The sequence below is a fragment of the Lichenostomus cassidix genome, chromosome 3 (assembly GCF_008360975.1).
Source record: "Lichenostomus cassidix isolate B80296 chromosome 3, HeHo_3.0, whole genome shotgun sequence".
Taxonomy (NCBI): domain Eukaryota; kingdom Metazoa; phylum Chordata; class Aves; order Passeriformes; family Meliphagidae; genus Lichenostomus; species Lichenostomus cassidix.
In genome coordinates this window covers 109,537,908-109,551,204 of record NC_139483.1, presented here as the reverse complement: position 1 = coordinate 109,551,204, position 13,297 = coordinate 109,537,908, and the positions used below count along the sequence as shown (strand labels likewise).

At 49.6% G+C, this 13,297-nt stretch overlaps 1 long non-coding RNA gene across 2 annotated transcripts; it reads right to left on the bottom strand.

Annotated features, from left to right (window-relative positions):
* Window positions 1-9,058: 9,058 nt before the first annotated feature.
* Window positions 9,059-13,292, bottom strand: LOC146440461 (uncharacterized). 2 transcript variants are annotated; one of them, XR_014851154.1, is made up of 2 exons: window positions 11,791-13,292; window positions 9,059-9,327 (listed from the first exon to the last, which is right to left on the bottom strand). It is a non-coding gene; the product is annotated as an uncharacterized LOC146440461 (long non-coding RNA). The 2 variants fall into 2 exon arrangements; XR_014851155.1 differs by lacking the exon at window positions 9,059-9,327 and adding an exon at window positions 10,477-11,693.
* Window positions 13,293-13,297: the final 5 nt, after the last annotated feature.

Sequence of the window (13,297 nt, the reverse complement as noted above, 5' to 3'; positions counted from 1 at the left end):
GGTTGCCGCAGTCACCAATCCCACCCTGTAGGGCCAGAGGCTCCCAGGGTCTGCCCTGTGAGATAACATCACCCCAGTGACTCCCAGAGTCTTTCTTGAGGTGCCACTGCCCGCTGTTTGCTCATGTCCTGCATTGTCCCCAACCCTGATAACACCTCTGGTCAAGGCTATCAACTCATCAGCCCCCCACGTTTGGCAGGGAGGACACCAAACCCTGATAGACTTATCCCTAATCCCATTCAGGAGCGTTTTGATCAACGGATAAATCTCTGTTTGTGCAGCTAAATCCCTCCCTGCCTTGTCTGCGGGCTGAGTGTTGGGATAAATGTCCTCAATGTCCCCTCTGGCTCGTGCCATCCCAGATCCTGACGACATGGAGAGCACGTCGCAGTTAAGGATTAACCCCGTGGGGCTTTGTTACCTTTATTTGAGCAGAGGGACAGCTGAGGTCCCCAAGAGAGGGGCAGTGTCCTCTCCAAAATCCCAGGACAATTGAAAATCAAGCTGGGAATTCCCAAACCTTAAGGACATCCTTCTCCTCCAGCAGCACTGTGCCAAGTCAGGGTGTTTCTGTGCTGACAGCTGAACACAGAAACCTTGGCCAGAGACACTTCTCCATCTAAATTCCCGATATCTTTTGAAGACGTGACCATTTGCTAAGCTTTATTTACCCAGCAACCTTCTTCCAGTCAATGGGGAGGAGATAAGGACATGTAGAGATCTTGATGAGATCAGGACTCATCTGGCAGGACAAGAATAGAAGAAGAGAGAATAAAGAGTAAAAGTAAAAGCTCTTGATGATCCAGGCTCCAAAAGAGGGCAGATCTGAAAGGAAGTGCTCTCCCCTAAATAATTCTCTTCTATTTTTTTCACAAATGTCAATATAAGGCATTTGGCCTCCAGCATGAAACCAGCAGCAGAGAGAAAAAAATGAGAGAGGGGGAAAGAAAAAACAGAAAAAAAAGGATAAAAATACGAAAGAGCTCTATATATTTCCCTCTTTTTTTTTTGCCCAACCTGAAAAATATTAAATTGGCCAAGAATTATGAAAAAAAAAAAGAGAAAAAGCCAAACCAAACAAATCCCATGACCAGCAGAAGATGTTTTCACATGGTCAATGTTGGTAGTCAACTTTATGCAAGGGAAGGCAGCAAAGAGCATTTTTTGGAAGGATCTGACCTGGAGGCCCAGCTGCACCCATTTCAGAGGCTTCCCAGTGATATCTGAATTACTGTCAGTAACTGATGGAGAGGGACAAGCCTTGGAGGTGTCCAAGGAATGCCTGGAGGTGGCACTCAGTGCTCTGGGCTGGGCGACAAGGTGGGGATCAGTCACAGGTTGGACTCGGTGATCTTGGAGGTCTTTTCCAACCTGAAGGATTCTGTGACTCCACCATTCTGTGAAGTGAACTAATGGCATCTTAACTCGCATCACCTCTGGTTTGGGGATGAAATCCCAAGGACAGACAAGAGGCAGGAAATTATGTTCTTCACACAACCAACCACTGGGAAATGGAAGATTCTGGGATGTCCTCAAAAAAAAACCTTGTGATTTATTCCAAATGGACATGAAATGTAGAAATCAAAGGACCATGGAACCATGAAATCATAGAGTGGTTTGGGTTGGAAGCAACCTCAAAGATCAGCCAATTCCAACCCCTGCCATGAGCAGAAACACCTTCCACTACCCCAGGCTGCTCCAAGCCCTGTCCAACCTGGTCTGCTTGGACAACAGGCTGAACAACAGAGAGCAAATCCTCTGTTTTTGGAAAGAGTTTCTTGCCCACAGCCTCAAGGACAGGGACAATGTGACCCAGCTGTGATGCTGAGATTTGCCCAAAAAACAGGTGAGAACAAGAAAAATCTGCAAGGGGTGATGATGATCAGAAACAGGAATGATGCCAATGTGTGAGGAAAAAACATTGGAGATTTCTTAGTATTTGTGATGGAGATCTGAGGTTCTCATATTTTTAATTTCAATGTAAGAGGAAAAGCCAGAAATAAAGAGTTAAACACAAACTGCCCTGATGGATTTTGGCTTTTTTTCCCCTTTGTGTGTTTGGTTTTTGCTTACAATAATATAAAATGTAACAACTTTTGCCTCTGCTGTGGTTTTCCCACTGCTCACTGTGAACAGTCAAGGCTTTTTTACTGCACTAAGAAGGCTGAATTCTGAAAATGTTCTTTATTCTCTATATGAACCACCCTCCCCCCAAAAGCAAGAAGGAAAGAATTCAATTTTTTTCACCTATAATTAGTAAATCACATCTGAATTCATACTCCCTTGTCTTTTCAAGAACAAAACTTGAATCCTAAACATAGCTGAAAAATGATAGAAATGTTTGAACTCCTTGCTTACAACAGTTCAAGCCCAGCTTTTTATTGAATTTAAACAGCAGTTCATCCAGAAAAGTCTTCGAATTTTCTTAAAACAAGCAAACCAAACAAAACCAAACCAAAAAGCCTAAATCAAAAGTAAAATTCAATTTAAAAAAATCAAAAAATAAAAAAAAAATAAAAGAAATGAAAAAAAAAAAAAGAAAAAAGCCTTTGGAGCTTTGTCCAGCCAGAAACAACAAATTTTGAACCTTCCGGTTGGCTGATTTTGTCTTTCTGCCTTTTCCAGATGAAACAAAAATGATGATTTTGAGATTTTCCACTGAACCAAAAAATGTCTTTCTTAATTAGTTCCATTTCTGCCACGTGTGGTTTCCTGGAGTGAATATTAGATGCACAATTTTACCACAGTCTGGATTGAAAGGTGCTAAAAATGGTCCTTTTTTCGCTGTCAGAAAAAGACAGAAAATCAAAAGCAGATATTTTGGGAAGGAGCCCTCCTGGGGTGCCTGCAACCATTTCCCTGTGGTGGTTTGGGTATCTTTGGGTGTTAACAACTGGAATGTGCTCTGATGCCTCCAATGTCCTGCTGGAATTATAAAGAAATTTCTCAGCTGTTGTGCCAAAAATTCATAATCCTGTGTAAAGGCAGGGGACTAAGTGCTCTGGGAGAGACAGGTCCTGTCCTGGATCTGCTGTCCCCCACAAGGCATTTAATCCTCCTTTCCCTTGTCTTCCCAGATAATAAGATCCACCTACCCTGCAGTGCTGTTGGGAGGCTTAACGTGGTAATCTTTATAAAGTGCCCAGGGATTTTTGGAAAAAGAAGAGAAAAAAAAAAAATAGGATCTAGCCTGATTCTGGTGTCACATGGCCAAGGAGTGACTCCCAGGGAGCTACAGATGATCTATAAGTTCCCTTCCAACCCAAACCATTCAGTGATTTCATGATTTTGTGACAGAGACAAGCCCAAGATCAGCTGTTTCTGTCCAAGTTATCACTGCAGAGCTCAGCAGCCATCCTTCATTCAGGCTCCTGGGTGCAGGGATGTATTTTTCTCACACTGCAGTGTCAGATTTTCCCAGCCCATGGCAAGACCTGTCCCTCTGAGATATTTTTGCCTTTCTGTACTAAATCAAATCTGCTTTGTCCCTGGTGGGTAGGACAAGATGGAGCTGAGCCCAAGGTGCTCTGTTGTGCAAGTCAAAAGCCAAATTCTGGAGAAGAGAAGGATCCAGGAATACCTCAGAGCTCCTTCCAGTGCCTAAAGAGGCTCCAGGAGAGCTGGAGAGGGACTTGGGACAATGGATGGAGGGACAGGACACAGGGAATGGCTTCCCAGTGCCAGAGGGCAGGGATGGATGGGATATTGGGAAGGAATTCCTGGCTGTGAGGGTGGGGAGGCTCTGGCACAGGTTTCCCAGAGAAGCTGTGGCTGCCCCTGGATCCCTGGAAGTGTCCAAGGCCAGGCTGGACAGGGCTTGGAGCAACCTGGGATAGTGGAAGGTGTCCCTGTCTATAGGGGATGGGACAGGATAATCTTAAAGCTCCCTTCCAACCCAAACCATTCCATGATTCCCTGATGCCATAAAACAGCCAAAACAGGATTCAAGTCCAGGATTCTCCTGTCTCTGACAGGTTTGGTGGGATTTTTGTTCATTTTGACTGAAACCCTCCAAAATGCAGCCACTGTCCAGGATTCCACCTCCCTTACACTGCAAGCCCTGGGATTCACATCCTTCCTGACCTGTCCAGAGAATGAAAACTCAGAGATGAATCTGTTGTCCAACAGATACCACAGTTTATTAACAACATCTACACAGCATTAATGATCCAAGAACGAGAGCTAATTACACATAAATTTGGCAGCATGCCTGAGTATTCTTTCTCTGTGTGCTGCACTGGAGTTTTGCCAGATGATAACACTATATTTTTGTGATAAAATGAACTTTCATGTTATTGTGCCTTTTACAGTTACAACCTGTGGTGTATTTTCCTGCCTTTCCCCATGGATGACAAAATGCCACTTTCACCCAGGGTTTTCCATCCTGGACAGCATTCCTAGTAGGTGTAAAGATGCAGGATGAGTCCAAAAGCCAAAGGCAGACTGAATTTCAGCAGATTTAAGGGATCATCTCTGGTAACACTGATGCATCAAAAATATTATACCAGAAATATTATTCTTTATGAACCCAAAAGTGGAGAAGGAGCAGACTGTTCCTGATAGTAGAAGGAAACTGGGATCTTGTGCAGCCATAAGAATCTCAGTGGCATAGTCTGAATTCCTGCTGCCCTGAGTGACACCAGGGAAGGCTGAAATGTTCACTTGGCTGGAGAACAGTAGTGCAAGGAGCATTTTGGTGGGATATTACTGGAAAATTGGGTGGATGTTAATCAGGAAATGAAAAAAAAATCCCATGAGTTTGCCTCCAGCTCCAGAAATTATTGTGTAGATGACACAGAAATTAAATGTAATCCAAAGGAACTCTGGCAGCACTTCATTGAACCGTGGAATTGCTGAGGTCAGAAAAGCTCTCTAAGATCACTGAGTCCAACCATTGTCCCAAAACTGCCAAGGCCACCTCTAAACCATGTCCCAAAATTCCACATCCACACAGCTTTTAAATCCCTCCAGGGATGGGTACTCAACCACTTCCCTGGACAACCCTTTGGGTTCTCCTTTCCTTTGCAAAGCTGAGGCCAGGGGATGTGGGAGAGGCTGAGTGACCATCTGCTGGCCCCAGCCCAGTGTCAAAAGTTCAGAAAATTTATCTGTGACATATCTAGGAGAAGAGAGGAAGATTCCCATCTTCCCCCAGTGTCCCTTGCTGGATGACATTGTCAACCTCAGATCAAAAACTCACCCTGCACTAGGGAATTTTCTTCCTTGTTGGAAAAGAGTAGACATTTTTTCACCCTTTTTTCGAGTTTACCTTTATAAAATTGTCAGTATTTTGTGGTTTTTTGACTGGCATCTTTTCCAAGGTCAAACCATCCTACTGCATCACCACTCTGTCCTGCCAGCATTGCTTGCACATGAAACCCTGCTTGTCCTTTGTCAGGTGAGTAATTCACATTTCACATGGATTTGGGCTTGGACGTTCAGTGCTTGGAATTTTTGGTGTGTGAAAAGCTATTTTGGCTTCGTGGTTTCACTTTTATGTGAAACTTACCTGGTTTTTGTTTTCTTTTTTCTTTCCTCTCCAGAATAAGTGGATTAATTCAACCCAATCAGTGCAGAGAGAGGAACACTTCTTTGAGCACAGAAGGAACTCAGCGATGAAACTTCTGTCCTGACGCTGCATCTGCCACCAAAGGACGGAGGATTTGGGTCCGGATTGGCTTTTTTCCATCACATCCACCCTCGGCGCTGCATCGCCCGGAGCGCGGAGCGCGATGCTCGGAGGGAGCGCAGGGGCATCGCCTCCTGGTCCAGCCCTGCAGCCCTTCCCTTCCCTTCCCGGCGGCGGCGGGGCTGCCCGGGGCACTGACCCCAGCGCCGGGGAGTCTGGAGCGGAGCCGGCGGCCGCCGCTCGCCGCCGTCAGCCCACACCTCATCAATAGGGGCTGACAGCCCCGGCCGCGCCGCCCCGACGGCACCGCTGCCGGCACGGCACGGCTTGGCACGGCCCGGAGCCGCGGCTGCGAGCGGGGAGAGCCCCGAAGGTGGGGCTGGAGGCAGCGGGATGGGTTTGGGGAGAGAAGCAGAGAAATCGGGGTGCAGAGAGCCCCACGGGGGTAACCCCACAGGGATCCAGGCATTCCCACAGGGAATCACTGGCAGCATCACTCGTAAGGGGCTACGAACTTCTCAGTGGGGCAGATTGAGGGGGTCAAGGGGGCTGGGGGAGGATATAGGGTGTAGGGGACCCCACAGTGCCAGGGGAGGACATACAGTGAGTGGCATGGGTGAGTAGGAAGATAACACAAGTTGGTGAGAGAGGTACAGACACATGGATAAATGCATGGATAAATAAATAGATATTGTGGCAAGCATAAAAAAGCAAACAGATATAGGAATGACTAGGGTGTTACAGAGATGTATGGATATAGGGATATAGGGATATAGGGTTATAAGGATATAGGGTTATAGGATTATAGGGATATAGGGTTCTAGGATTATAGGGATATAGGGATATATGGCTAGATGATGGATAAATGGATATATGGCTAGATGATGGATAAATGGATATATGGCTAGATGATGGATATAGGGATATATGGCTAGATGATGGATATAGGGATATATGGCTAGATGATGGATAAATGGATCTATGGCTAGATGATGGATAAATGGATCTATGGCTAGATGATGGGTGGTGATACTGGCTGAAGTCCAGCATTCCCAGAGCTCCGGACATTCCCAGGCAGAGCAGCCTTCCCCGCTTGATGCACGAGGCTTTCCCAGCCTCTCCGAGAACGGGAAGGGGCTTTCCATCCCCGCTGCTGTTCCTCCCAGACACGAGGGGCTCTGCCGGGGCCGCTCAGCCCCCGACAGCCCGGATGCCACAGCAGGTGTGTTCCACACGCGTGGTTCTACTGTCACCGCGTCCAAGCGCGGTGACAACGATGACAGCAGAACCGCACGTGTGGAGGGCGGTGCGAGGGGGCGACAGGAGCCTCCCTGGTGATGCAACACTCCCAGGTCCCTCCCCACCGCAGGTGAGGTTCGCCCACTCGCCCCTGTTCTGGTGGCCCCGGGGGATCTCCCATCCACGGGTGACGCGTGTCCGCAGATCAGACATCCGTCACACCGCGGTGGCAATGTCCCTCTGCCCGGGGGAAGGTCCCTCTGAGCTGGGCTTTCCCCTGTCCCCACCACTTCAGAGGATCCGAGATGAAGGAAGTTGAAAGCCCTGACATTTTAGGCTCAATTCGCTCGATTTTGGCAGTGAAGCTGACAGGAATGCAGCACCTTGATCCACGCTGTGTTTTCAGTGTCCTCGGGGACACATCTGTCCCTTCCGTGAGCACACAGTGGCACAGACAGGCAGGGCATCTCATGTCCTGTGGTTCCCGGATCCTAAAAATCCCCGTTCCAGGTGGGTTTGGATTTTGCCTGTCCCCAAATTGCCACGGCACTGACCCTCAGCTCTCAGCCTCTCCCCTCCTGCTGTATCAGAGCACAGATCGCTGCTCCACGCGTCCATGGATTTGCCCCGGTGGAACTAATTTGTATTTATTTCCACTGGAGGTAAAAAAAAGGGAAAGGAAAAAAAAATAGGAAAAGCAATAATATCATATTTGGGGGTAGAGGGGGTGGTCAGAAAGAGTTTAGGAATTCCCCTGAAGCACCGCTGAGCCGTGATGCTCCTTGGCCACCCTTCTCCCAAGGGTGGCCTTTGGGACGGGGGTGGAGACGGGGGGGTTGGTGGCATTTTGGGACCACTGCGCTCCCGTAAACAGACGTGGCGTTTGTTTGGGAAAGTGTCTCTGAAGGTGTGACAAGAGCCTTTGGTTCAGCCGGGCCGGGGGTGGCAGCCACAGCAGGGTCCCCTCGCTCGGCTGTGGCGGGGCGATTGTCCCAATGTCCCTCGGGCTGGGGTGTCCCGGCACGTCTGTGGGTCCCAGGGAGGGGACTCCAAGGCTCCCCAGGGAGGAAGATCCAGGATTTTTACCCCGGGAGCGCGGAGGGTTCATCCTTCCCCTCGCAGCCCCCACTGGGGGATAAATCCCGGGATTCCCCCTTGCCGGACGCCCTGTCCATCCCCAGACGGGTGGGGAGGAGGCGACAGGAGGCCATGCCATCCCGAGACATCTCCTAACCCCAAAGGATCCTCGTCCTCCCCTCCCGGCCATCCCCCCATCCCAAACCATCCCGATCCTGCCGCGCAGCCCCAAAAAATCGGGGGTGCAGCCGTGCCGTGCCCCCTGCTTGAGCCCCTCCTTCCCTCCCCTATTGCTGCTCTGACACAAATCAGGGACAGCCTATAGACACCTATCGATAGATACCTATGGATAAACACCTATAGCTGATCCATACCGCCCGCAGATGCCTCCCAGCCGAAGGCACCGGATTTTTCGGAGATTATTTCTCCCCTCTCCGCTGTCCCTCCCGCAGCCCGGAGCTCTCAGATTGCCCCCAGCCCCTTCCTCCCGACGGCTGCAGCCGAGGAAAGGGAGAAATAAAATAATGAAATAATACTAACATTAATCCTAATACTACTAAAAATCCTAAATACTCCCAAACACCCGATACACAGCAGCCACCGGCAGCATTTATCCCTTTTGCTCTGCTAAAACCATATTTCCCTACTGATTTTTTTCCCCCCTATTTTTAACCATATCTCTTCATGTTTTTTTAAAAATTCAATTTTTTGCACAGAGAAAAATTTTTTTTCTCCTCTCTTACCCTCCCTCCACCCCAATTCATAATGTGTTTTGGGGGATGTGGGGGGTTTTGGTTTTTTGGGGTTTTTTTTGGTTTTGTTTTTAGGGGTTTTTTTTGGATCCATCAACACCCGGAGCTTTAACACTAAAACCGCCGCGGAATTAAGCTCGATAGGGGGGAAAAAACAAAACAAAAAAATCCTAAAAAATAGACATTACTCGATTCTTTTCCTGCCTGGGGCAGAAGTGGGGGCTGGAAAGGAGGGAGACAAGGCCAAAATTTGCTCTCCTGGGTTATTTTCAGCCAAATTTCGTTAATCGCAAGGGGAAAAAAGCTCCACCGAGTGCAGAACAGAGTTTTGGGTTTGTTTGGGTTTTTCTTTCTCTCTCTATTTCTTTTTTTTTTTTTCTTTCTTCTTTTGTCTTCTGCCGTGTCCCATCCGCCTTTTTCGGGAGAAATCGTGTCCTAAATCCATCCTCTCCCTCCCGGCTGTTGGGTTACACCAGGCTGGGCTCAGCCTGTTCCCCAACTCTCCGATTTTTCGGGATTTTTCGGGAGCGATTCCCGGCTCCACCGCCCGATAATTCCCCGCAGAACGAGCCTGGATCCGGCCACACTCACGCGAAACCATCCACGGGAATTGCTTTTCTACGTTTTTCCCTGGAAGTAGCAAAGCCAAAGCAGGTCCTTGAAATCTCCTCTGCTCTTGGTGTTGCTGCTTGGGTGGGTTTAATCAGTTTAAATCGCATTTTTTCTGACTTTTTAAATTTTTTTTTCAGGAAACCCCTGCTTTTCTACAGGAATTCAACGAATCTTTAGAAAATCGCTGCTTTGGGAGAGAAAATCGTCAGGTATTTTGCAAAAGAAGAAAAGATGAGTGTTCCCAAACCGGCACATCTGAATAAGCAGCTGCTTCGGAGAAGGGATATAAAAAGAGATATCGATAATATTTAATTCTCCTTTCTTTCGCTGTGTGCTGATAGCCCTGTCTTCATAAGCTTATTTTAATATATATACATGTATTCATGCCTATTTTTACATATGCGTATTTATATGTTTAGATGTTGTATATTATTTTTATATATTATATATTATATATTATATATTATATATTATATATTATATATTATATATTATATATTATATATTATATATTATATATTATATATTATATGTTATATGTTATATGTTATATGTTATATATGTATTTTTATATATTTCATCGTTTACACATATACAAAAACAATTTATACCAAAGGGCGTTACAAATTATAAACAATAAATTATTTAGGTGTGAAAGTATATCCATGTTTATTTGTAACCCACATTCTGTGGATTATAATTGTAATTGAGTATGGACAGCATACATTATGCCCCGTTTATACTCAATTTTTGTATCGATCTGTATAAAAAGACACACTCTTTATTAAATATGTATTTTTCCCCGTGTGCTGAAAATATAAATATCCTCAGTGACACCGCTGCTGATATTTATTTGTCATGCATTTCTGTGCTTATAATTTCATTTCTACACGGGTCTATAACTATTTTCATCCCGATATTTGGAGTTATCTCCGACTGCCGATTTCTGGAGTTCTCTCCGACTGCTTTTTCGCACTTTTTGGGGTCTGGGGAGTCCCTGTGCCCCCTGGGTATTCCCGAGTAACGGGAGAGCAGAGGATTAGGGGATCCCACATCCCCCAGAACTCATTCCCGACCCTGGAGCACCCCCTTCACCTTCCATCCCCCTTCAACAAATCGCTTTCCCCACCCCCTCTTCCCCCCCACCGCGACTCTTTCACACGGAGATTTTTCATTTTAATTTCATATTTTTTATTTCCAAGCACCAAAAGCTGCTATCTCCCCGCCCACACACACACACACGCTTAAGGTAGGAGCTCCAAATTTCCAGAGTGCGGGAAATATTAATGGTGAGAGAGTTATTCCCGGGGATCAGAGCAAGGGAACCCCAACTCCGATGGTTCTCACAGGCTGGAGAGACCCCAGGGTGAAATGAGCCTCCGGGACAGGAGGGGCTGTGGGTGGGGGGCTTGGGACCCCAAATTGAGGGGTGCAGCATCCCCCCACCACTTCACCATTAGCCTTTGAACCCATCGGCCTCCGCAGAGCACGGAGGGACAAGAGATGGGTGCCCAGCTTGGGGGCAGCACCCCAAATTGGCTGGGACAGAGGGGACACCAGCTGCCACCTCTGCGTGACTTGGGGCAGAAGCACAGAAAATCTCCGCTGTGCAACATCCCCAGCGAAAGGGGTTGACTCTAACGGGATTGTGGGGCTGGGGGGTGTCCGTACCTCTCAGGAAATCCCCCTAATTATTTCTGGCAGCAGGGCACGGGTGTCCCTGGGCTGCTCAGGGACGTGAGGCTGCCCAGATGGCAGCGTGGGGCCACGCCCGTGCGGTTGGTTTGATCTAATTATTTTATTTTATTCCATTTTTTTTTAAACTTTTTCTCCACGGCCATGAAACCTGGCGCCCGGCTGATGGTGCAACAGATCCCGGCCACCCCCTTCACCCCCCCATTTCCCTCCCATCGCCGCCCACTTACACGTGACGTGGGCAAACCAGTCAGCGAGTGGGACTGGGCAGCCTGGCCATACTGGGCAGCCAGGAGGGGGGCAGCGCAGCCCCTAACCCCCCAAAAGAAGCAGGAGCCAGGCATCTCTGAGCCCTCTGCCTTCCCCACAGCGAGGGAACGGGGGGGTCCTGCCCCACGGCCTCGCCCCCCTCCGCCCCTGTCCCCCCCAGCACTGAAGGTGGGTAGCGCTTTCTGTCCCCTCGCTCCTCTTCCTCGCAGTCACTCCGCGACCCCAGCAAGCCCCTTCCTAGTGGCCTCCCCGAAAGCTTCCTCTTATTGTCTCCTCGGGCTTGAAAAGAGACTCGATTCTGCTGCCTTTTTTTTTTTTTTTGGTTGATATTTTTATTATCACCACTACTGTTTGTGGGGCAGGAGGGGAACTCGCTCCTTTTTTCCCTTCCTGCGGATCCTGCTCCTCTGTAGGGAATCCTGTGGAAACGCTCCGATCTAGGCCGGTTACACACCAACCATTCCCTGCGGGTCCTCCCTCAAATCCCATTTTTTCCCGGCTCGCTTCCATCCTTACCCCTTCCCAGCGCTGCCTCCGGCTTCTCTCCCCTTCTTCGGCCGCCTGCCCGTCTCCCGCTGTCCTCCCAGGGTATCAGTGCTTATCTGCTGGTTATCTCTTGTGCTGCTAAATTCAGCCCAGCGGAGGGGTTCAGCCGGGGGAATCTGTTAGCTAAACCTAAAGCAGTCCCAAGAGTTATCTCTCCGGCCATAATTCCCCCAGCCCGCCCCATCCAGCGCGAGGTGGTTTCCATAGAATCCTAGAATTCCAGAATGGTTTGGGTTGGAAGGGACCTAAAACCCGTCCAGTTCCAACCCCCCTGCGGTGGGCAGGGACACCTTCTGCCACACCAGGTTGTTCCAAGCCCCATCCAAGAGGTTCTCTCCGTGATCTGCAGAGAAAACAGCACCTCAAATGGTCTCACCCCCTTCCTGAACCCTCCTTGGGAAAAGGGATCTCACCCTGACCCCTTTCCACAAGTGGTTTTTGGGGCCTTGCCGTTGCAAGCCACCCACAAGGCCCCAATGGCATCCCAAGGCCCAAATCCAGCCCGAATTCCCCCAAATTCCCCCAAATCTGTGACCAACCCAACACGAGGTAAAGCACCCCTTGCCCTCACCCTGTCCCATGACTCTGGGAGGTTCCTCCCCATCCAGACCCACGGTATTCCCAGTCCCCAGTGGGTCACCCCACTGTCCTCCCAGCTTCTCCCAGTCCCCCACACACATGGAACAGGGAAAAATGAAGGAGAGGGATAAAAAACACCCGGGAGGGGGAGTTTTGGGGCAGCTGCTCGGCGTCTGCTCCCCACTTTGGGCAGCACTAATGGGGGTTAAAGCAGGTAATGCCCCTCTTCTCCTCTAAGCCCCCTCGGTCACTCGTGGCCGGGCTTTAGGGGGTGCGGACACGCGAGGGGTGGAGGGTCGAGCCATCCTTCCTCGTCTCCTTCTTTTCCCCCCTCTTTTCCCTAATTTAACTGCCCCCCACCCCAGCCCTCCTCAGCCGCCCCACGCCGCCCACATCAAACGCCGGCCCCGGGGGCCATTAACAACTTAAAGCACCGATCGTACCTGCGGGACAAAGGTTTTTGCTCCGGGCCAGAGGAGAGAGCATCGCTGTCTCTCACCTTCCCGGCTGTGTCTCCCCTCCTTTCACCTCCCCCCCTTCTCTAACCTCCTTATCTCCCCGCCCGGGGGGTTCCCGGCCCGGCCGCCGCCGCATCCCGCATCCCGCATCCCGGCAGCATCTCCCCCTGATCCCCCGGGGGGTGTTGGAAGGGGCGGGCGGGGGGGGATAGAAGGGAGGAGGAGACTGACCGAGGGTTTTAAACAGCCCAGCCCCATGGTGGAGGGCGGGGGGGATGGGGGGGGCGGGAGGTGATGGATGGACGGAGCCCGGTGGGAGCAGCTAAATCCAGGCGGGAGCTAAATCTCCCCTCCGGAGGGACCCGGACTTCTTGCTTGGGGTCTGGAAGAGGCGGCGGGACCTGCTGAAGGTGGGGAAGGTGGGCGGTGGGCAAGTGGGG